Source organism: Apodemus sylvaticus, chromosome 3 (assembly GCF_947179515.1).
Source record: "Apodemus sylvaticus chromosome 3, mApoSyl1.1, whole genome shotgun sequence".
Taxonomy (NCBI): Eukaryota; Metazoa; Chordata; class Mammalia; order Rodentia; family Muridae; genus Apodemus; species Apodemus sylvaticus.
Window position 1 is genome coordinate 161,697,886 of NC_067474.1, and position 23,348 is coordinate 161,721,233.

Below are 23,348 nucleotides of genomic sequence, written 5' to 3' on the forward strand. Positions count from 1 at the left end.
TGGATTCATTCATCACCATTTCAATACAATTTATATGAATCCATTGTTAAAATTAATGGCCAGATATTATTGGAACACTGGTTGAATCCCAGTTCTCAGAAATAGACAGTGGCAGGAAGATCTGTGAGTTTGAAGCCAGTCTGGTCTAAAGAGTAAGTTCCAGGACTTCCAGTGCTACACAGAGAAACTGTGTGTGTCTCAAAAAGCCAACAAAAACAATAACAAAAAAAACTTTACAACAAGGCCACCAACAGAGAGAATCATAAACAACTGAAAAATAAAGCAGTGTAAGTTCATCAATATAGTCAAGGAAGAATGGTTGATGTCTATAAAAAATTAACACACCGTTGATACTTGATAATTTAAAAACTATTTGGACTAGGTTGAATAAATCAAATAGATATTTTAAATAAGAAATTTGGGGATCTTTGTTTTTATGTTTATGCACTGTTTGCAGGTAGTACACATGGAGACTAAATGAGAACATCAGATCCTCTCAGACTGCAGTTACAAGTTGGCTGTGTGCCACCATTTGGGTACCAGAAATAGATCCCAAAGGGGTGGCAACCTAGAAGTTGAGAATTACTACACTAGAGGGTTCTATTCAAACAGAGTAACAAAATCTTCAAAAGGTTCACATGGAACTCAGAAAACTAATTAGGATGGCTCCTATTCAACACATAGTAAAGTTTCATGAATACTAAATTAAAAAAAATTAATTGAATTTACAACAGATCCAGTCTAACTACAATCAGACCAAGATTGATAATACAATCATTTCAGTTACAGTCCAAAATCTGCCACAGGATAGCCAGGATTCTTTGGTCCAGGAAGGCACAGGTCAGGCAGGATGACAGACACAACCATAGAGGTGGTTTGAATCTGAATGTATTTTGGAGCTCTAAAGCAAGGATTTTTATACACCAAGAGTTGGTATTACCACTTCAAAAGATGTAGCCAGTGAGGCAGGCACAATTATAATAACCATTTGGTACAAGGAAATTCAAAATCAATCAGGTACAGAGGATCAATTTACAGAAGCCATCAAACTTCCTAATTATAATACAGAATCACTCAGAGTTTAGAGTAAATCTTCAAAGAGTTTAAAGTTTCTTATACCCCCTGAGTTATAACAAGTTCTTGTGAGAAATCCTTATCTAACATTTAGACTTTTACCTTGTAAAGAAAAACTTCCTGACTTAATCAATGCTTTCAGTACCAAAGCGCCAGAGCTGTTCCCATTCACATATGCACAGCAATATAAACCTGCATGTGGTTGGAAGGCTGTAATTATGTAAACAACTATGAGGCAAAGAATTGCAATTCTTAAAAGGGAGTTTGGCAATCAGTGAGTTGACTTCAAAGACCAGGTTATTGCGAGGCCATAGGAATCTCCATAAAAAGAGCAAAGGGGGAAGTCAGGGCAAACTGCATCTTGAGAACTATGGGCCCATCTGGCTGCTAGGATATAGGAGAGTATAGAAAATTGCCAAGTGAGATTTTCAGCTTCTGAATTTACAGAGTGTTCCACTTTTCCCAGGAGACATTTCTCACCTCTGTCTGTAAAATATTTTACAGACTTCATTGGGCCACCGCAGCACATCTCCCCATTTCCGTATGGCAACTCTGTCCTAATATATTGCCACATATATTCACACAATTCAGACTATTTCCACATCTATCTGCATAACAGACAGATTTTAATCTTCTAAAACTGAAATCCTATCAGTAAAGTAAGAAGCTCACATTCCCTGACAATTGTTATTCTATTTTCAATCAGGAGGAATTTCGTTCCACCCAATTGTCTTTGATTTATCATTTGAGACAGATTCTCACTTATATACCCTGGCCTGGTCTGGAACTTGATATATAGATCAAGCTTACTTCACACTGAGATTCAGCTGCCTAACTTCTAATTGTTGCTGGGAATAAGGGTATATGCCATCACACCTACTCAATTCATTTCAGAAAATTGGCACATGTTCTTTTTATGCAATTAGATTTATTTCTATATTTTGATATAAACATATATTTTAACCTGCTCCTTCCAACATTCCTTTACCCTCTGTCTCTCTCCTTTGCCCTTCTGGTAGTCCTATCTATTCCCCTAGACAATTTTCTTCCACTTTTCTGTCATATATTATATAATACCAACTTTTATAAATATTATCATATATATATATATATATATATATAGTTACACATGTGTGTGTATGTGTGTGTGTGTGTGTGTGTGTGTGTGATTTTAAACATCTATATAAAAATACCATAGTCCCAAAGTTAGAGAAAATGTGCTACATTGTCTTTTTTTGGTCTGAACCAATGTGCTTATTATCAATGTCCAGTTAAGTCTACAATCCTACAAAGGACATGACTTCATTAATTTTTGTTACTGAATAAAATCTCCACTATGAAAAGGATTTTCTATTTTCATTGAGGTATAAAAAATCATACTAATCAATAAGCAATGTTGCAAACTTTCATTACTTTTCTACATTGATTAATGTTCAATCCACACAATAACACCCATCTCCAAAGATATTTCATTGTAGTGAAAACATCAAAAATCCTTCAAATGTTTTTGAAACATATGCACAATATTGTCTATAAATGAATTAGAACACTCGAAACTTATTATTTTAAAATGTGTATTCTAACTTTCCATTAAATAAAATTCTTTATGCATAGCAAAAATTTACATATTAAGTAATACCGTAATATAATGTCTTGATATAGTATTAAACAAAATGAAAAAGGCATAATTTTCAGGTGGTAAACCCCTCTCCACTAAGCAAAGAAATAAAAATTCACATTCTAGGTGGATCAGTGCAACCAGTGTATTCAGTGGCTAGCCATTTCTAACTCGTATTACACCTATGTTCAGTTGCTTTAAAAGGAACATAACCTTCCCAGTGACTACCTCAGAAGACTCACATTTCCACTGTGAGAAAAAATTTAAAGCAGAAAAAATCCATGGGCTGGAAAAATGGCTTAGGGTTTCAGAACATTGCCAGCACTTGCAGAACACCTGGATTTGAATCTCAGCACCTACACAACACAGTGGTCCATAGCCACCTGTAATTCTTGTTACAGGGGACAAGATACCCTCATCTGATGTCAACAGAAACCAAGTACTCACACAGTAAACAGACATACATGCAAGGAAAAAACAGTCTTACAATAAAAGTAAATAAAGCTGTAAAACTTGGAAAACACTTTGTCTGTGGCCATTCTACGCTGAACATGCTTGATCTTGTCTGGTCATGGAAGCTAAGCAAGTTCAGGCCTGGACAGTACTTGTATGAGTGACTACGTGGGAATGTATTACCCATTAGGAAAAGGAGCTGGCTGTAAAGCCATGAACATTACAAAGAAATACTATCTTAACTATGAGAAACAAATGAAAACGGTCCAACAAAGAGAATAAATATCATTCTGAACAGGTAAAAAAATGTGGACAATAAACTCAATGCAGAGGTGTTTCATATCACTAATTACTACCTTCCAATGGACACACTCTCCTATACATTAAAAAGGAAACTCTTAAATCAGAAAAACATGTTAAAACATTTTCTGAAATGAGAAACCACAGTTTCCCCTAAAAAGCTGCAATTGGAAAGTTACTAAATGAAGACAAAAATCCTAAAAGTTACATGTATGTTTAAACACAGTCTCCCTATGCAAATCTGGTTGTTCTGGATTTCACTAGATGTAGAGCAGGCTGGTCTCAAATTCACAAACTTCCACTATCCATATTTCCCCAGTAGGCAAAATCTAAGCATACATTTTTGTTTCCCTTAAAGGAAAAAAACTGAATTTACTTAGATACAAGTGAATACACACACACACACACACACATACAGGTGCACAGGGGAAACTGAAGTCTGTTATACATAGCAAAAAGAGGTCCTTTTCCATTTCTGTACATATAGTATTTAAACAACATATAGAAAATGTTTGAATCTGTGACTTAATAGGTGTGCAATGGAGGCAGTATAAAGGTAAAGATGTGAATAGATTCTTTGGCTGAAACCTAGCAAAGTCCCTCCATCCAAACAGAAAGTGAGCCTTACATTTGTCCCACAATTTCATCACCCAGAATCTGTTCCCAAGTAACAGCTTCACACATGTTCAAAGGAGTGCCTGAGTAAATGAACATTAAAGTGTTTGAAAAGGCCTAAACCTCTCATATACATATACATATACATATACATATATATATATATATATAATTTTCTATACTCTTTGTTTACATTCCAAATGATTTCCCCTTTCCCAGTTCCCCCCTCCCCATATGTCCCATAAACCTTCTTCTCTCCACCCATTCTCCAATCACCTCTCTCCTTTGTATCTGTCCTGGTACTCCCCTAAAATGCTAGATCAAGCCTTTCCAGGATCAGCACCCTCTCCTTAGTTCTTCATGGGAGTCATTTGTTATGCTAGCTGTAGCTTGGGTATTCAGAGCTTCTGGACTAATTAATATCCACTTATCAGAGATTGCATTCCATGTGTTTTTTTTTTGTGGTTGGCTTACCTCACTTAGGATGATATTCTCCAGATCCAACCATTTGCCTAAAAATTTCATGAATTCATTGTTTTTAATTGCTAAGTAGTATTCCATTGTGTAAATATACCACATTTTCTATATTCATTCCTCCATTGAGGGACATCTGGGTTCTTTCCAGCTTCTGACTATTATAAATAAGGCTGCTATGAACATAATGGAGCATGTGTCTTTATGCATGCTGGGGAATCTTTTGGGTATATGCCCAGGAGAGGTATAGCAGGGTCCTCCGGAAGTGTCATGTCCAGTTTTTTGAGGAACCACCAGACTGATTTCCATAGTGGTTGTACCATCTTATGACCCCACCAGCAGTGGAGGAGTGTTCCTCTTTCTCCACATCCTTGCCAACACCTGCTGTCTCCTGAGTTTTTAACCTTAGCCATTCTGACTGGTGTAAGGTGAAATCTCAGGGTTATTTTGATTTGCATTTCCCTAATGACTAATGATGCTGAGCATTTCTTAAGGTGCTTCTTGGCTATTCAAATTTCTTCAGGTGAAAATTTTTGTTTAGATCTGTACCCCATTTTTAATAGGGTAATTTGGTTCCCTGGCATCTAACTTCTTGAGTTCTTTGTATAAATTGGATATTAGCCCTTTATCAAATGTAGGGTTGGTGAAGATTTTTTCCCAGTTGGTTGGTTGCTGTTTTGTCCTTTTAAAAGTGTCCTTTGCCTTACAGAAACTTTGTAATTTTGTGAGGTCCCATTTGTCAATTCTTGATCTTAGAGCATAAGCTATTGGAGTTTTGTTCAGGAACTTTTCCCCTGTTCCCATGTTCTCAAGGGTTTTCCCCAATTTCTTTTCAATTAGTTTCAGTGTGTCTGGTTTTACGTTGAGGTCCTTGATCCACTTGGAGTTGAGTTTAGTACAAGGAAATAAGAATGGATTAATTCACATTCTTCTGCATGCTGACCTCCAGTTGAACCAGCACCATTTGTTGAAAAGGCTATCTTTTTTCCACTGGAGGTTACGTGCACCTTTGTTGAAAATCAAGTGACCATAGGTGTGTGGATTCATTTCTGGGTCTTCAATTCTATTCCATTGGTCCACCTGCCTGTCACTGTGCTGATACCATGCAGTTTTTAACACTAGTGCTCTGTAGTATTGCTTGCAGTCTGGGATACTGATTCCCCCAGAAGTTCTTTTACTGTTGAGAATAGTTTTAGCTATCCTGGGCTTTTTGTTATTCCAGATGAATTTGAGAATTGCATTTTCTAACTCTGTTAAGAACTGAGTTGGGATTTTAATGGGGATTGCATTGAATCTGTAGATTGCCTAAACTTAAATACCAACAAATATGATAATAGTCAAATAATGTCTTGATGAATTGTGCAATTATTAAATGTCCCATTTTATAGAACAGAAATTCCAAGTTAACTGTGATATATATATATCTGACTTTACCTGCTAGGCAGCAGGACCTTACACACCTGATAGAGACCAAGAGGGAGTCCTAAATGTGCTAGACCATCATCTTTATGCATCTCACAACCTTTCGTTGTATAATGAAGAAAGCAGAAGATCACATGTTGTATAAAACATCATTGTATAGCAACATTCACAGTAGCATTGTCTCCTATTGCAAAGAGCTGGGAGTTACTAGATACCCATCACTAGATCCAGAAATGGCATATGCTTTTTCAACATTTGGGCATTATTTGGTCACTTCATAGAGTCAAATGCTGGCATGAATCATAGCATGAATAGACCTATATAGGTATGATAAATGAAATCACACCATTATCAGATATCATATGTCACCCATTTGAGGAATTTAGATTGACCTTCATAGGATGGGAAAGTAGAATCTAGAGATTGTAGGTAGAGGACAAGAAATGTAAAATGTTTAATCAAAATAGTTTTTGTCTAGATTACTGACCAGTTCTGGAGATGGATGGGAAAGAACAAAGAAAGTATATTAAATCACAGAGAAACAGCTCCAAATTATTAACAGTAGTTAAAGTGACAGGTGTCTTGCTGGTATATTTTACCACAAGTTTTTAAAATCCCCGTGGGTCCAAGGTGTTTCCTTAATGATCTCTTCTTGTTGGCTTGAAACTTTCTCACAGAGTCTTAAACCTTTGGCTTATCAGTTTTACCCCTAAATCTTCATTCATGATTCCTCACTGCATGAAACTTTGTGGAAACATTGAGATGATTTTAGACTCTAGCCAATCATTTCATGACATGCACCTCAAGGGTTCTGCCAACACCTGTCTCTTTTCTCATAAAGGGCAACAGGTGTCTCACTCAACCTATAGCATTTTTCTTGTGCTTCTCAATGGAAAGGTGAATGATGACATGATTTTCCTATCAACATGCAGATAGGATTTCCTAGACTTTCTGTGTACCAAACAAAATGTTATTTCAAACTCACCCAGGCAAATCACCACAGAAACTGGTTTCAGATTTAATTCCCTTTTCCCCTGTGGAACTGCCTCGATTTTTTTTCTCTGCTCAGGTTTTGTACATCTCACAGTCAAATCTGGCACTCACACCAAATCTGAGAAACAGACTTTTGGGTTTCAGTGGTCATTTCCTTCATCATTAACTATTTAGTATTCATAGCTTCTAAATCTCAATGTCTTCAATTAATATGTTTAAGACATGGTCTTATTGAACCCAGACAGACCACAGATTCACTGTGAATGTGAAAACAGCCCTAAACTTCTGATTGTAGTTGGTTTTTGCTAAATTATTGATTCTTCTATTTAACACCATTTATCCCCATTTATAAACCCCAGATAGTAGATAGGAGAGAAACAAGGATAAACAAGGGAAATACATCCCTGAATATAATTTCATCCCTTTTGTTTCTTGTTTGACCATGGCAACTAACAAACTGTAACCAGCTTCCGTAAAAGACCAACAACCCATTTGGGGTCCTACCATTTATATAGTCTCTGAAAAGTTGCTGAATTCCAAGTGCCACACAGCTGCAGAAATCATCTGCAGCTGGCAAAACCATGTTTCTCCTAGAACATGAGGCAAATCATGGTCAGCAGTTGAAGACAGCTGGAAAGAGTTCAACATTTCTAGAAGTGGAAATAAAATGAAAGCACATTCATATAATATTTCTGTGTTATAAAAACCCTGAATTCTAGAATTCTCAAAAATGCCACTACATGTGATCTTCTAGTATCCACCTCCCAATTGTGGGGATCACAATTGCTATTTATCATAGTTGAGTAAAAGTAAAAGTATCAGTTAAGAGTACCCAAGAGCCAGTTGTCAGAGCAAGTTCTCAGCACAAAGGAGATTTATTGGCCCCAGAGAGTAACAGAGGTCAGGAGAAAGGGAAAACACAGGAGACAGAGAATGAGGGAGAAGGGGTGGGAGAAAAGGCCACTGAGAAAAGAGGAGAGGGGTAAGCAGTATTTTGTCCGTGGGCAAAAACGGTTTCAAGATAGAGAGGAGACAGACATGGCACATAGGTCAATGGTGGTTTATAAAGGAACAAGGGGAAAGACTGTGTTCAGAAGAGTTTTTTAGGATTTGGTTTTTTCGAGACAGGGTTTCTCTGTATAGTCCTGGAGCTCACTCTGAAGACCAGGCTGGCCTCAAGCTCAGAAATCTGCCTGCCTCTGCCTCCCAGAGTGCTGGGATTACAGGTGTGTGCCACCACCACCTGGCAGGAAGAGGTTTTTTTTAACTGGGAATGTTAATTAGATTAGCCAAAGAAGGCTTTAGATTGCTGTACTTCCAATATTTTGAATGCTGGTCCTTGATAGTCATCTTCAAGAGGAGGGATTGACATAATAAGGGGATAGAAGTTGAGGACTAGTTTAGGGATGTAAGCTAGTGGTATTTAGCAAGTACAAGGGAAAGAGAGAGAAGGGCAAGCCCTACTAGAGCCATGTCAGTCACATTTGAGGTGACCAGAATTCTGTTACTGATATGATACAATTCTGAGGAACTCTCCAACTTCGTGCATGTCAGGCAGCACCAACTAAACTATGTTTTCAGCCCTAATTGAATTATGGTTGTGTAGACCATCAGTAAAACACTAAATTGAAGAAACAGGTAAAAGACTCTTCACAAGAGGAAAATAGTTCCTTACCCAGTATGGACGACGTCTCATAGGCTGGTACTTACCAAAGGAACACTGTAAAAATGGAAGACTGAATAAGAAGCCGTGCTAGCTTCTTGATTGGCTGTAGATTCTCTCCATCTCATTGGCTGCTATGGCTCTATCATTAGCTGCAGGCTTTGACAAAATGGTTCACCTGTACTTTTAGGCATGGTATATAAATGATTATGATCAGGCTGTCACCTGGAAACTCCAGTGAAGCTATTAACATGTTATCATTATTATCATAAAATACTGAAACATTAGTTTATTCCCAGGACCTCTCTGAACAACATTCTGTTCCCCTGAAGGAGACTGACTGGTCATGGGATCCATTCAGCCTATAATCTAAATAGTCTGATTCCCTTTACTTTGTGATTTTTCCAAGGGAAACCACTTTGTTGGTCTGGCTTTTAGCAGCAGGATCTTAGGATTGTCTGGGAGGAAGGGAATGGTGGCTCTTGAATGACTGGTTACATTTACAAAGCACAGAAGCTGTTGCCTTTGAGTGTCCAACAGCTCCTTGAGTTCCTCTTGCATCTCTAATACCAGGTGGAAGCTGTTGTGTGCCAGGTTCTTCTCACCAAGTCATCACACTATCCTATTGACCTATGTCAGCAGTAATATTACTATAACTAATATCCAAAGAACTTGAGGCTATGAGAGAAGAGGCTAGAGTTGAGAAGACAGCTGCCTGGTCAACACAAATTTAACCACTTTACTATGATGTCTGACTGTAGTGTTTCTCAGTGACTATAAATGCTGTCACTATTTAATAGTTCCTTATGTTTTGGTGATACTTCTACCCATAAAATTGTTTTCATTGCTACATCATTACTGTAATTTTGGTACTATTATGAATCGACATGTAAATATCTATTTTCCAGTGGTCTTAGGTAACTCCTGTGAAAACATCATTCAGCTCCCAAATAGGTTTAAACAATGAACAACATGTTTACAGTAAGCCTGAACCCTGTTTGGGAAATAGAAGGTCCTGTGACGGGGCAGTGGACAGGTGTGACTCAATTTTATTTAGTGAAATGGAGATTAGAATCTTCTGAACCCTCTCTCCAAGATCTCCTTCACCAACAAATGCTTTACACCTGCCTTGAAATTCTGTCCAGATTGCTTCACATTGCATTTCTAAATGATACCTAGCTGTGTCAGATAACATATTACAAGAAATACATCTTGGTGGATTTTTAAAATATGATACTCGGGGTTGGGGATTTAGCTCAGTGGTAGAGCGCTTGCCTAGCAAGCTCAAGGCCCTGGGTTTGCTCCTCAGCTCTGGAAAAAGAAATATGATACTCTCTTTATTGGGTGGGAGCCATGCACAGGTCAAGGTCAGAGAACAACTTGTAGGCGTCAGTTCTCTTGTTCCACCTATATATCCTAGTGATTGAACTCAGGGTGTCATTCTTGGTAGCAATCACCTCCATCCACTGAGTCATTTCACTGGCCTCTTGTTTTCTCTCTTTCATTTTTATACTTAGTATCTTAAAGGCTGGTGAGATTGTTCAGTGGGTAGAGCATTTCCTGGGAAAACACTAACAGTCTGATACCCAGAACTTTCATTAAAGGTGGATGGAGAGAACCAAGTCCCAACTTGTCCTCTGACTTCCACATTTGTGACATAGCATAGGAACATACAACTGCATAATACCCCAAGCTCCAGCCAATATTTCAATGGAGGTATTTGCATCTGCTTCCATCAGCTGCAATGTGTAGCCTCTCAGAGGGATGTTATGATAGATTCCTGTCTGCAAGCATAACAGAGTATCATTAATAGTGTAAGGGATTGGTTCTTGCCCATGGGATGGATCTCAAATTGGGCCAGTCATTGGTTGGCCATTTTCTCAATCTATTCCATCTTTGTTCCTGCAATTATTATGGAGAGGACAAATTTTGGGTCAGATTTGTTTGTGGTTTGGTGTCCTTATCCCACTATTGTGAGTCCTTCCTTACAACAGGAGTTGTCCACTTCAGGCTCTGTGTCCCAGGCTACTAGAAGTCTAAGTTAAAGTCACCATCATAGACTCCCTGGGGCATTCCTTATCCCAGGTTTGTGGTGCATCCTAGAGATGACCCCCTAACTGCTGCTGAGTTCCTTTAACTCTCCAGGCCCTCTCTCCCTGGCTCTCCCTATGCCTGATTAGCACTGCCCCTTATGCTCTTATCCTTATCCATACTCCCATCAAGTTCCTTCCCTCCATTGTACTTGAATGAATATATTATTTCCCCTTGAGTATAAGATGCAAGCTTCCACATTTGGTCCTTTCTTATCACTTAGCTTCTTTGGGTCTGTGGATTGTAAAACATTTTATCCTGTACTTTATGTCCAATGTTCACTGATAAGTGAGTACACAGGATGTGTGTCTTGCCAGGTCTGGGTTAGCTCACTTGGGATGTTCTCTTCTTCTATTTCTTTTTTAAATTTAATTTTATTTTCTTTTACTTACTCACTTTACATTCTGCTCACTGCCTCCCTCCTAATCAACCCTCGTATAATCCTTCCCCTTCCTGTTTCTCTCCTCCCCTTCTCCTCTGAGCAGGTAGGGACTCCCATGATTATCCTCCTCACCCTACCACTTCCAGGTCTGCAAGGCTATGGGTTTTCTCTCTCACTGAGTTTAGACAAGGCAGCCCAGCTAGTAGAACATATCCCACCTACAGGTACTGCTTTTGGGATAGCTCCCATTCCAGTTGTTCAGGACCCACATGAAGGCCAAGTTGTGTATCTGTATATATGACTAGAGAGGCCTAGGCCCAGCCTGTGTATGTTCATTGGTTGGTGGTTCAGACTCTGAGAACCCCAAAGGTTTAGATGAATTGACTCTGTTGGTCTTCCTGTGGAGTTCCTATCCCCTTCTGGGACTGCAATCCTCCCTCCTATTCTTTCATAAGAGTCCCCAAGCTCCATCCACACTTTGGCTGTGAGTGTCTGTTTTTGTTTGAGACTCCTGCTGGGTGGAGCCTCTCAGAGGACAACTGCTGTCTGCAAGAATACATACTATTACTAAAAGTGTTAGGGCTTGATTCTTACCCATGTTATTAGTCTCAAATTGGGCTCCATCCTCCCTGCCTGAATTTCTTGTAGATAGGATAAAATTTAGTTTGAATGTTTTAAGAGCAAGTTGGTGTCTCTATCACTGCACTGTGGTTCCTTTCTGACTACAACAGGTGGCCTCTTCAGATTTCCTATCACAAATGTAGTGAGTCACAGCTCAGGACATGCCCATTTATTCTTGGGTGCCTCTTGTATACCAGATCTCTTTCTTGTTCTGGAGATGTCCCCCACCTCCTCACCCAAGTCAGTTGCAGATTTCGATTCATACCCATGTCCTTATTGCCAAGTCTCCTTTCCTTCCCCACACCTGATCGTGAACCACATGTTCCTCTCTCCCTCTCCACTCCCTTCCAACTTTCCTTCTCTTTGTCTCTTATGACTATTTTAGGATTCTAATTTCTAGCACCATCAATTTGCTTGCAAATTTCATGATGTCTTTGATTTGAATAGCTGAGTAGTATTCCATTGTATAAATGAGCCACATATTTTTATCCACTCTTCACTTGAGAGACATCTAGATTAGGTCTACATCCTAGTTATTATGAACGTAGTTCAACTACGTAGTTGAAGTGTCATTTTGGTATGCTAGGGCATCTTTTGCTTTTATGCACAGGAGGGTATAGCAGGGTCTTGAGTCAGAACTATTCACAAATTTCAGATAGACCATGAAACTGATTGCCAGAGTAATTGTATAAATTTGTACTCCCATCAGCATGGAGAAGTATTCCCCTTGCTCCAGATTCTGGACAGCATCTGCTGTTGATTGTGTTTCTTATCATAAGCATTCTGATGGGCATAAGGTGGAATCTTTGAATCATTTTATTTGCATATCCCTTATGACTAAGGAAATTGAACATTTCTTTAAGTATCTCTGGGCCATTATAGAACAACAGTTCTTACAGAGCTGGAGTCACAGACAAAAGTGAGCTCCCTAACATAAATACTGAAAACCAAAGCAGGGTCCACAGCAAAAGCAGCCTATGGTCTGTGGAATTCTTCTTTAATCTTTTTGTAAGAACAATTGTGGTTTGGGCCTAATGTAGATGAATGTAATAAATTCAGAGCTAATACCAAACTCTACATCATATACTAACAGTACTAATGAAAGGACATGTTGTCAGCATGAGTTTGGAAGATTGAAACAGAGCTGTATTATATACCACCTGCACTAAACAAATACCTTGGTCCATCCTCACATAATGCTTTTCCACAAATAATTGCAACACCATTTCAAAAACTATATTATCCAAAATTAATCATGCAAATATTTTATAACATCTGCTTACCTGCTAAAATATAAGTGATTTTTTTGTTTATGTAGCAGATTACATTAATGGATTTCCATATATTGAACCTCTGTAGTACATAAAATGCACTGAATATTTGCTGATTCTATGGTCATGACAACTTTATATAGTTATAGTATCTCAACATTGACAATGAGTTCTTATGTTTTTATTAAGGCCTAGGCTGATAATTTTTCTCAAGCTATTTCAATCTTCATCACCTTTTAAAGTTTGAAATAAATTGGCTTAGCTCTTGAGTGGCCAAGCTAATCCCAGACCACAGCCAGTTAATTTCTCCCAGTAACTTCTAAAAACCATTAAGAGTCCTTAATTGGTTTGTCCTGATTTGCACCTTTTGTGACCTAACCTTTTGCAGACTTATTCTATATCCTAGATAATTAATAGAATCCCATATTTCTCTTTTTTTTTTTCAGGGGCGATTTGCATTCCCCAGCAAGGCAAGGGTTTTCTTGTTTTGTTATTTTTCTTGAGCAAAAGTTCTTCCCAAGATATTTCTATCTCAATCAACCAATAGGATGCCATCTATATAATGATAAATAATTGATTGGGGGATTTTCGTGGGACTCATCTCCAATGGCTGTCGTACAAAATATTGACCCAAGGTAGGGCTATTTTACATTCTCTGTGGCAGGACTTTCCAATGATATCTTTTTTATTTGGCAACCTGTATTGAAGGCAAGTACTGAAAAAGCAAACCTTTCCATATCACATTGATGTAAAGGAATTGTGAAAAAACAATCTTTTATATTAATCACTGACAGGCCATTTCTTAGGCAACAAGGAAGACAATGAGAGTCCAGACTGCAAAGAACCTATTGGCTGAATAATCTTATCAGTTGCTCTGAGATCTTTGAACAAAGTCCATTTGCAAGATTTTTTTTTATTTTATTCGATATAATTTTTATTTACATTTCAAATGTTTTCCCCTTTTCTAGCCCCCCACTCCCTGAAAGTCCCATAAGCCCTTTTCTCTCCCCCTGTCCTCCCACCCACCCCTTCCCACTTCTCCGTTCTGGTTTTGCCCTATACTGCTTCACTGAGTCTTTCCAGAACAAGGGGCCACTCCTCCATTCTTCTTGTACCTCATTTGATGTGTGGATTATGTTTTGGTTTTTTTTTTTTAATGGCAAATTCCAGAGAATTCCAAGACCTGTTAGTCCTCTATATGCTGACCCTCCAGCTGCTCCTGGATGAATTGTTCTAATGCCTATAGTTTTTCCTTTGTAATAGAACTTTGATCACTCCAAATGGTTTGGTCAGTCAATCACCTTAGTGATAAGCCTGTTGGTGTTTTATCAGCAGTACCTCCTTGAGATAGAGTTAAATTGCCAGCCCCTGTTGTATCTTGTTTATGGACATCCTAGACAGTCTGTAAATGTCTTCAATAACATTCCTTAACTAATTTAATTTTTTATTAGAAGCCTGATCAGTTTTGTGTCTAGAATTTGAAACTGAGGGGATATTAATTTGTGTTTTCCACTGCTGTAACAGATCTCTTCCCCCATACAATAATGGCTATGTAATCCATGTATGACCTCAATTTTCCTAATTGAACTTCAGGTCCTATCCATTTAATTCATTTGCTGCATTACTTTATTTGGGATAAAGTCACAAATCCTTGAAATTGGATGTCTACTTCTTTTTATTTTTAATAATTTTATATTGTGTTATATTCTATGATATAACAATGTATCACACATTTAGATAAAACATCCAAATTATTCACTCATCTACTTTTATGTAAAAGTGAATCTCAACTCAGTTGTGGCCAGCTCCAATAATGGAGGCCACCTGGATCATGGAGTGAAGACTTCAGCTTCTGTAGCTTCAAAACATGCTTTCTGATGCCTGACCTTGGCCATGTGAGTAAGCAAGACTGGGGCCTGGCCCTGAGGGCTCACTGGCAGCATGTACGGGAGCCAAGTCACCTAGAGACCTGAGAGATGAAAGCAAAGTTCTCCCAGTTTTCCAGTTTGACTTTCCTGGCTAAATTTGAAATTTTTCTCAGAGAGACAGTAACCCAATTCTCTGCTCTTCATACCACACACTGCCCATGTTCATGGCCTTCTTCTGGGCTGTAAGGTAGAAGAAGGAAGACTTGGCCACCATTTGCATGGGTGGTCAGTGGATGTACATGTACTTGTAGGGATGTCTACCTCTTGAAGTTGTCAACTTGCAGGCCAATATTTTGGAGAGATAATAGTGACATCTGTTTCAGTGTCAACCATTCCTTCAACTACAATATTGCTTACTTGGATTCTGAGTTTTGGCCTTAGATCCTCTAGAGAAGTTTGCCAAAATAAATCAGATTTGGTCCCCTTTTAGGTTTTTTGAATTGTCAGTAGAATTTGCCTCAGATTTGTTATCTGCTCTCACAATGTCAGTTTTAGAGCACTGATATTTAATTGTTCTGAGGAGGAGAACTCTCCCTTCTTGGCATTGGGACCTGCAGGAGGATCCCCTGTTAGTGTTTTGGTAACGTTGCCCCATTTGTTTGTGGTTTCTCTACATTCTCTAGGCAAATGTTAGCTTTTGCCGCATCTTTAACAAATCCAGAAGGCAAAACCTTACTTTGGGGATTAATTTATTTTTTCCTGCAGTTTATGCTGGCATGACCCTGCTCATCACAAAGAAACATTTAAAACCTTGGGCCATGTCCTGGTCTCTAGTGGCTGCCTCTCTGATTAAAGCCATAGCAGGTGAACAATGTCTAATGTCAGTGCTATCTAATCCACTCATCTGTTGATGCAGACCTTCCCCTCAGTGGTCTGGTTACCTCCTTGCATTCAGCATTCACATTTTTAAATGTGAATTTAAAAGACTAAATTTTAGTCTAAAATTTAGACTAAAGACTAGATTTTTGCCTTTCTTGATGCTGCATCTGATAAACTCCTTTCCACAGCTGATATTAACATTTTCAAATAGTTGGCGAAGGTTTCCTTTGGACCTTGCATGACTTTAGGATGTGGTTCAAGTCTTTTGCTTGATTCAGCAACTTTGTCCCAGGCATTTAAGGCTGCCAATAGACACAATACCAAAGTTTCTTCATCATATGCAGCCTGCACCTCTATTTCAGCAAAGCAGCTTTCACCAAGTAGCTGATCTGTGGAAGTCTCTCTACCCTTGGCTCTACTGTGTCCTGCTATCTCCTTTGTCTTTTCTCTCCACCATGAGAAACACTGTAAATGTGATGCAGGATCCAGTACTGCTTTTGCCATATCCTTCCTGTCTTGTGGGGTTGCACAATTTTTAAATATTTATTTTATTTTTTATAAGTACAGTGTAGCAGTCTTCAGACTTACCAGAAGAGGGTGTCAGATCTTGTTGCAGATGGTTGTTAGCCACCATGTGGTTGCTTGGATTTTAACTTAGGATCTTTAGGAAGAGTAATCAGTGCTGTTAACTGCTGATCCATCTCTCCAGCCCAATTACACTATTTTTAATAGCCCAAGATGTCAGGATTTGTTGTACAAATGGTGCATGCATTCCTAAATTAGTGACACTTTCCTTAAATTTTCTTAATTTTAACACATCAATTTGTTGCCATTCAAATTCCTGATTACTCTATAGATGATCCATCTAGATATTTTTGTTGTGTACTTACCTGGTATACTAAGGTTTGTTTTTTAATTACCTTAGATTGGTATTTTTTATCTTCTGTCTCTACCTGAGTATTTTTCTTATTTCAAAATAAGATCTGTGTCCCTGCTTCATATCTCTCCTTTTGTCACTACTCCTAATTCTTGAGTTCCTGTATTCTCTGTTCAAGGTTCTGCCTCCATATTTAAATTTTTCTTTATATTGTAATTCTGATATTCTGCTGTCTATTTTATTTTCATTGATTAATTTTAAAAGGTTCTTCTCAAAGTCTTGCTTCCAATCCTCATTATTTTCTCTTTGCTGTATAGAGCCATATTGGGGCAGTCTTGCACTTGGTCAGAGTTTGACTTTGGTCAAGGTTAACTTCTCCCAGTTAGACAGGATCCTTCTCCACCCAGGGTGGAGCGCTCGAAGTAAAGGTTAAGTTCATTGTTCCTCCAGGTCTAGGAATTCCTGAATTAAGCAGGTGACCCACCCAGCTGCCGGAGCAGTCAAGACAAGGACCTCCAAGAGAAGCTAGACAACTTCCACTGGAACTCAGCCTGGAGTCTGGGGGGAAGGGTTTGCCCAAACTGTTAAAAGGTCTGGCGCCATTAAAGTTTCCGACTTTGATCAGTGAACATTGTCTTAGCCGCACTTCTTTTCGCCCCTCTTCCCTATTTATTCCTCAGCTTCTGTTCCAGAAACCCGCTTCGTAATAGCTGCAGGCAGCTATGGAACCCTACATAATTGGCGCCAGAACGTGGGGCAACCTGGTACGGGAGAATTTCCTGAGGTAACCCTATCCAGCGAAGCTTCGCAGAAAAGGTGAAAACGAATGGTATCCGCACGGTAAGCAACATAGAGGTCAAAACTAGCGCTAGTGAATATCGTGTCTATCGTTGTGAGTGCAGAAGGGATATGGTTTTTCAAGCAAACTGTGTAGGCCCGGCACAGTGGCTGCTTGGGTTGAAAAGATAGGGAAATATGGGGAAGGAATTTGGTAGGCATTTGCCCAAAGCTCGTAAGAGCTGATTTCGGCGAAAAGAAAGGGGTTTTAAAAAAAAAAATAGGCATATGTCCACAGCCTCTAAGAGCTGTTTGAAGAGAAAAATGGATGTAATTGCTTAACAAGTGCGCTTAACTTTCTGTGTATCTTTCCGTGTTTGTCCCGGTGCACCGACTGTTTGTCTATGTGTATGTTTATGTCCTCTCTGTGTCTTTGTGTCTAATGTTTCATGTTAAAAAGAAAAATTGGTAAAGATTTCATCTGCTGGTAACCTCTTGAGCCAGCCACAGTTTGTGTGGGGATTGATTCAAAGCCACGCCGCGACAGCGCAGCTCACTCAAGAGGCAAGCATGGCTGGGGAAAAAGCCGCTCTTAAAAGCCCAGAAACCTCAAGATTTGGGAAGACTTTGGTTTGGCTTGTGAAATTCATGTAGTCGCTTTATACTTGTTTCTAATTGGTTTTAATGGTATAAGGCTTTACATTTCTTGACTAAAGAGTTATAAATTAATTGGTTATTATTTAAAAGGTATAGTGTTATTAACAAAAGTTAGGTTAAAGCTGGTAGTTTAGGGTAGTCGCCATTTTTAAACAACACGTGGCATGACGGTTAAAACTGGTAGTTTAGGGTAGTCGCCATTTTTAAACAACACGTGGCATGACGGTTAAAGCTGGTAGTTTAGGGTAGTCGCCATTTTTAAACAACACGTGGCATGACGGTTAAAGCTGGTAGTTTAGGGTAGTCGCCATTTTTAAACAACACGTGGCATGACGCAATCCAGGAAATACAGGCCTTAAAGATGCTCTTAAATTGGCATGGTGTTTCATGTGAATCTTGGCCTGGAGATTGGACTTAATGAAGATTAAGATTTAAAATAATGTCTCTTTAATAAGTTACACTGTGATACACTTGAACATAAGAACTGGCAGACAAACCTTGTGCTGTAAATATGTGTTTGCCATTGATTTTAAAGAAAATAGATTGTTTTAAAATTGAGATTTGCTTCCAAAATTACAATTGTGCTCTAATATTACAAGAAAACATTGAGTTACAATAAAAATCAGTGTGTCATTGGCTGCAGATTTCAGTTTACAGGCTCATAATTCTTAACATTTTGTAATTAAGATAATTTTGAGAGTGATACAGCTATGGGTTTTAGAGGCCCATTGCCACTTTTCCACAAGTTTATAGGCTACAATGGTAGGAGCAAAATTTAACCCTCCAAGATTAAAAAGGATATCTCTGTGGAAATGTATTTGATATCAAGTAGGTTCCTTTGACCATGGAATTACAGGTTTCTTTAGTTTAATCCTCAAAACACAGGTTTGTGTCTGGTCTTAGATAAAAGGCTCAGATCTAGTCCTTGCCAAGGACTAAAGGTGGATCCTAGGGCAGATAAAAAAAAAATGTTTTGTCTCTGTTTCAATACTAGAAGTTAAGATCTTAAAATTTTCAGTGTATAATGTTCATAGAATGTTTGTTACAGGCCCTTGCTCCTAACTATTGACTTTTAGAATTTTTAGGTAAATGGCTTTCAAAGGTTGTTAGGATATATTAATTGGCTTTATCTTATATTTACCTCATTTTAAGCTTGCCACAGAAGGTCTTAAACCTCTGTTTTCAAGGTAGGAAACATTTGTTCCTTGCTTCAAGCAGCAATCAAATTTATTATTAATGGTTGATCTATTACATGGCAAGCATTTTTAGGCAAAATTAATAATTGTTATCCAAAAGATAATTTGTACTATCAGATCACATGTTTATTCCTTTAAGTCTCTCCCTGCTTCAACACAGATACCTGAATTGGGTGCTATAGCAGCTATTTTTAAGATGTTAAAGGTCAAGCTTTTAATAATAATATATATATATATAGCTCATGGTTTATAATTGCTTAAAATTGGTCCATTTTTAATACTGCTAATTCTTAATATTTACAGTTTATACAAATGTGATTCAAATTTCTAAGAACAAAGGATATGTTCTCTAAATGACTGTCCTTTAGGTATTTGAAATAATTTTATATTTTGTACACATCAAATTATAAAGATTTGTTCTTGATGTCCTCAATTTCTACCTCTACCACATAATGGTGTTAATCCTAGACGACTTAGTTATTACAGATAAATGATACTCATTTCTAATTTAGAATATTAAAAAATATGTACATGTGACTAATGATTCATTTTTAGGCTGTCTAGTTGCAACTGCTCTAACAGAAAAAGCAACTAAAAATGCTATGTTTATTTTATATAATTACATAGTTATTGCCTATGTTATGGTTTATACTTTGTGTTCCAACTTAAATTAATAAAACAATATCTTCTTGGTAGAGAGAAGAGAGGGGAAATCGTGTCCCTGTACATATCATTTATATTATGCTTGCATGTTTTTAAGAAAATTTTAAAATTTGGATGCCAAGAAACTCCTTGCTAAATGTATATGACATCTTGTAATTAGGCATATTGATGTCTAGGTGAAATGAAGGAATTCACTTATTGACATATGCCATGATCCTGATTTAATATTGGGGAAGGCATGTCCCCTATGTTTTTCCCACAGAATGCTGCAGAAGATATGCTGAGTGTGCTTGCTGAATGCCCAGACCATGGTAACATAAGAGCTATATTGGGTATATGTTCTTGACTTACCTCAATTGTTAAATGTCCCAGGTTAGATAAATTGCCTAGTTTCAAGCTTTTAGACTTTGTGGGAAAGAACATGGAGACTGTTAAGCTAGCTTAGGAAAAATTAATCTAAAGAAGAGTTAAAATGACTCTTCTCCTTATTGTGTTCAGCTGACTCAACCATAGACTGGTCTAGAAATAATTCCATTATTGAAGATTCCAATTTTGAAGATGGCTAACAATCTTCAGCCAGCTGTGTTAATTTAACATATAGTCTCCACTTTTCCTGAGAAGTAACAACTTATTTCTTGATACACAAGGCTACCTCTCCCACCTCAAAGGCCAAGCTTTGGGTCCTTAAAGTTGTTAATTTGCAACTGAATTGGATACTTCAGGGACAAGTTAATCCTATTCCACCTTTAACTCTTGACCTTGTCTGTTAAGCAGACTGGCTGTCTACACCCAGGCTCACCTGGATAGAGAGATTACATGTCTGTTAAAGACACTTGCAGACCCCCCTGGCTTCAAAACTTACACAAGTGGATCTCCAAAGAGGGAGCCTCATAGAACTCAGATCTATGTGTGTTTGTTTATGAACAAACATGGGTACCAGTGAGACGTGCGAGGCAAAGCACTACATGGGGAGGTGAATTTCTGCTTCTGAGTCCCCAGGAAGTACACCTAATTGCATAGGGGTTAACGTCGAGAGGCTGTCCTTAAAATAATAAGGGAGCCTATTACCCCTCCTCTGAAAAAGACGTTATACAATATTTAAGAAGAATTACGGTCAATGCTTCCCCTCCTGGTTAAGGCCCACCTTCTTATGAAGGATATTTATCCACTTGTTTTCTACCTCCTCATTTTCAAATTAATAAAAAAAAGGAGGACACGTACAGAGCCATATTGGGGCAGTCTTGAACTTGGTCAGAGTTTGACTTTGGTCAAGGTTAACTTCTCCCAGTTAGCCAGGATCCTTCTCCACCCAGGGTGGAGCGCTCGAAGTAAAGGTTAAGTTCATTGTTCCTCCAGGTCTAGGAATTCCTGAATTAAGCAGGTGACCCACCCAGCTGCCGGAGCAGTCAAGACGAGGACCTCCAAGAGAAGCTAGACAACTTCCACTGGAACTCAGCCTGGAGTCTGGGGGGAAGGGTTTGCCCAAACTGTTAAAAGGTCTGGCGCCATTAAAGTTTCCGGCTTTGATCAGTGAACATTGTCTTAGCCGCACTTCTTTTCGCCCCTCTTCCCTATTTATTCCTCAGCTTCTGTTCCAGAAACCCGCTTCGTAATAGCTGCAGGCAGCTATGGAACCCTACACTTTGCTGTTCAGTTTGATCTGGGAACTATTGTATCCTTTGTTCTTGCATCTTTTCCAGCACATGTCTCCCACCTTAATTTTTGTCTTTCTCTCTCTTATTCTGGAGTATAATTTTCTGACTTTTCAATTCGTGTGTTTCCTCTAGGTAATGTTGCCAAGTCTTAAATTTCTCTTTCTATTGTTGATTATACAATTATACTGTTGTATAAATTCCCGTATCTTCTGTTCTAGGCCTTGCTTCCATAATTTTAACTTCTCCTTATGTTGCAATTCTGATATTGTAGCATCTAACTTATTTTGAATTATTAGCTTTAGTAAGTTGTCCTCTAGAGCTTGCTTCCAAATTTTATCCCAATCTGCTTGCTGTTTAGCCTGATCTGTGAATTGTAGAATCATTTTTCCTAGTATCTTTTTCATGTCCTGTCTCCATCCTTTATTCTCCTCTTTCTGTTGCCAATATTGACCTATAAAATCCTGAACCTTTAGTTCTAGAGTTCCCTCTAGGCCATGTTGCCAAATCTTAATCTTATCTCTCTGTTGCTCAGTCTCATCTATGAACTTTTCTAGTGTTTCTTCTAATCTTTTGTCTAAGGCATGTAACTTTTTATCTAGGGCCCTGTCTTTTGAGGAGACATAGTAAATCAAGAGGATAAATATTTCAGTAACAGTCAATGACAAGATGCATATTTCCTCTAAATCCATCCTGTTGAAAATATCATCCCATAAAGCCCAAAAGGTATTTGTTGTTTTCCTCATCTTTGAGTATCAGAGGATTACACACACACACAAACACACAATTTTTATTATCAATGTATGATTCTTATTGCCTGATTTGGAGTCCATTTTTCTTTCTCTGCTGTTCAATTTAGGACACTGCAGTCCACTCAGATCACAAGAAGGTACTAATTGTAGAAAGAATAGCAGTTTCTGTGCTTCTGAGCTGGCTCTCTGTCTTTTGTTTGGGTTGTATCTGGCAGCTTGTCTTTGTGTGCTGATCTCAGGCAGCCTTTATCACAAGCAGTCTGAAGAGCCAATCTGGCTATCTCATGTCCTCTGCAGACTAAGGGGATGTGTGGGGAATGAGCACAGAAATGCCCTTTCAGGCTTAGATGCCCTGATCAGGACACTTTCTCTGCCAGAAAAGAGCCTCCCATGCAGTTGCTGTCCAGGGCACTGTCCCTCCCTATTAATCCAGAGTACTGCCCAACTCTAGCTCAAGGCTGGGGTCCCACACTGTAGCTGACTTTAGTCACCTTTCAATCCACAGGCTGCTGTAGCATTGGAACTCTGTCTGATCTGTGTATTTGGTGGTGGGGAGGGGCAGTTGTATTTTATCTCAGGTTAGATGGGTTCTAAACAATACATTAGGTGCCAATTTTTTGCTGTAAATCTCCAACCTCAATAAGTTCGTGCAAAGAACATGTGACTCAGTTACAATATTTATAAGCTGCATGCCTTCATTTAGCAGATTTACCACTATACTACTCTAGTCCCCAAGTATGAGATCCCTTGCTTCTTGCAGCTTCTCCAGGACACATGGTTCTGCTCCACCTTCTTTCCAATGCGTTTTCTTTTAACTTCTGTCTCTTCCATCTCCTTATTCCTCTCTTCTCTCTGTGTAAAACCTCCAGTATCCTTTCCTTTCCACTGTCTAATTACAGGCTCTAGCCTTTATTTGACCAATAAAAAGGGGGGAAGGTTCACACAAAATCACCAGGGTATTTGATTGACTCCTCATTGGGGCAGCCCCTCTGGACGAAGCAGAATTAGCATAAAAACACATACAGCACCAAGACATACACAAGGATTGAC

The 23,348-nt window shown here is 38.5% G+C and overlaps 1 protein-coding gene across 1 annotated transcript in view; it reads right to left on the reverse strand.

Moving 5' to 3' along the window:
* The window catches only part of LOC127681622 (zinc finger protein 665-like), a 384,770-nt gene that overhangs the window by 210,551 nt on the left and 150,871 nt on the right, over positions 1-23,348 (reverse strand).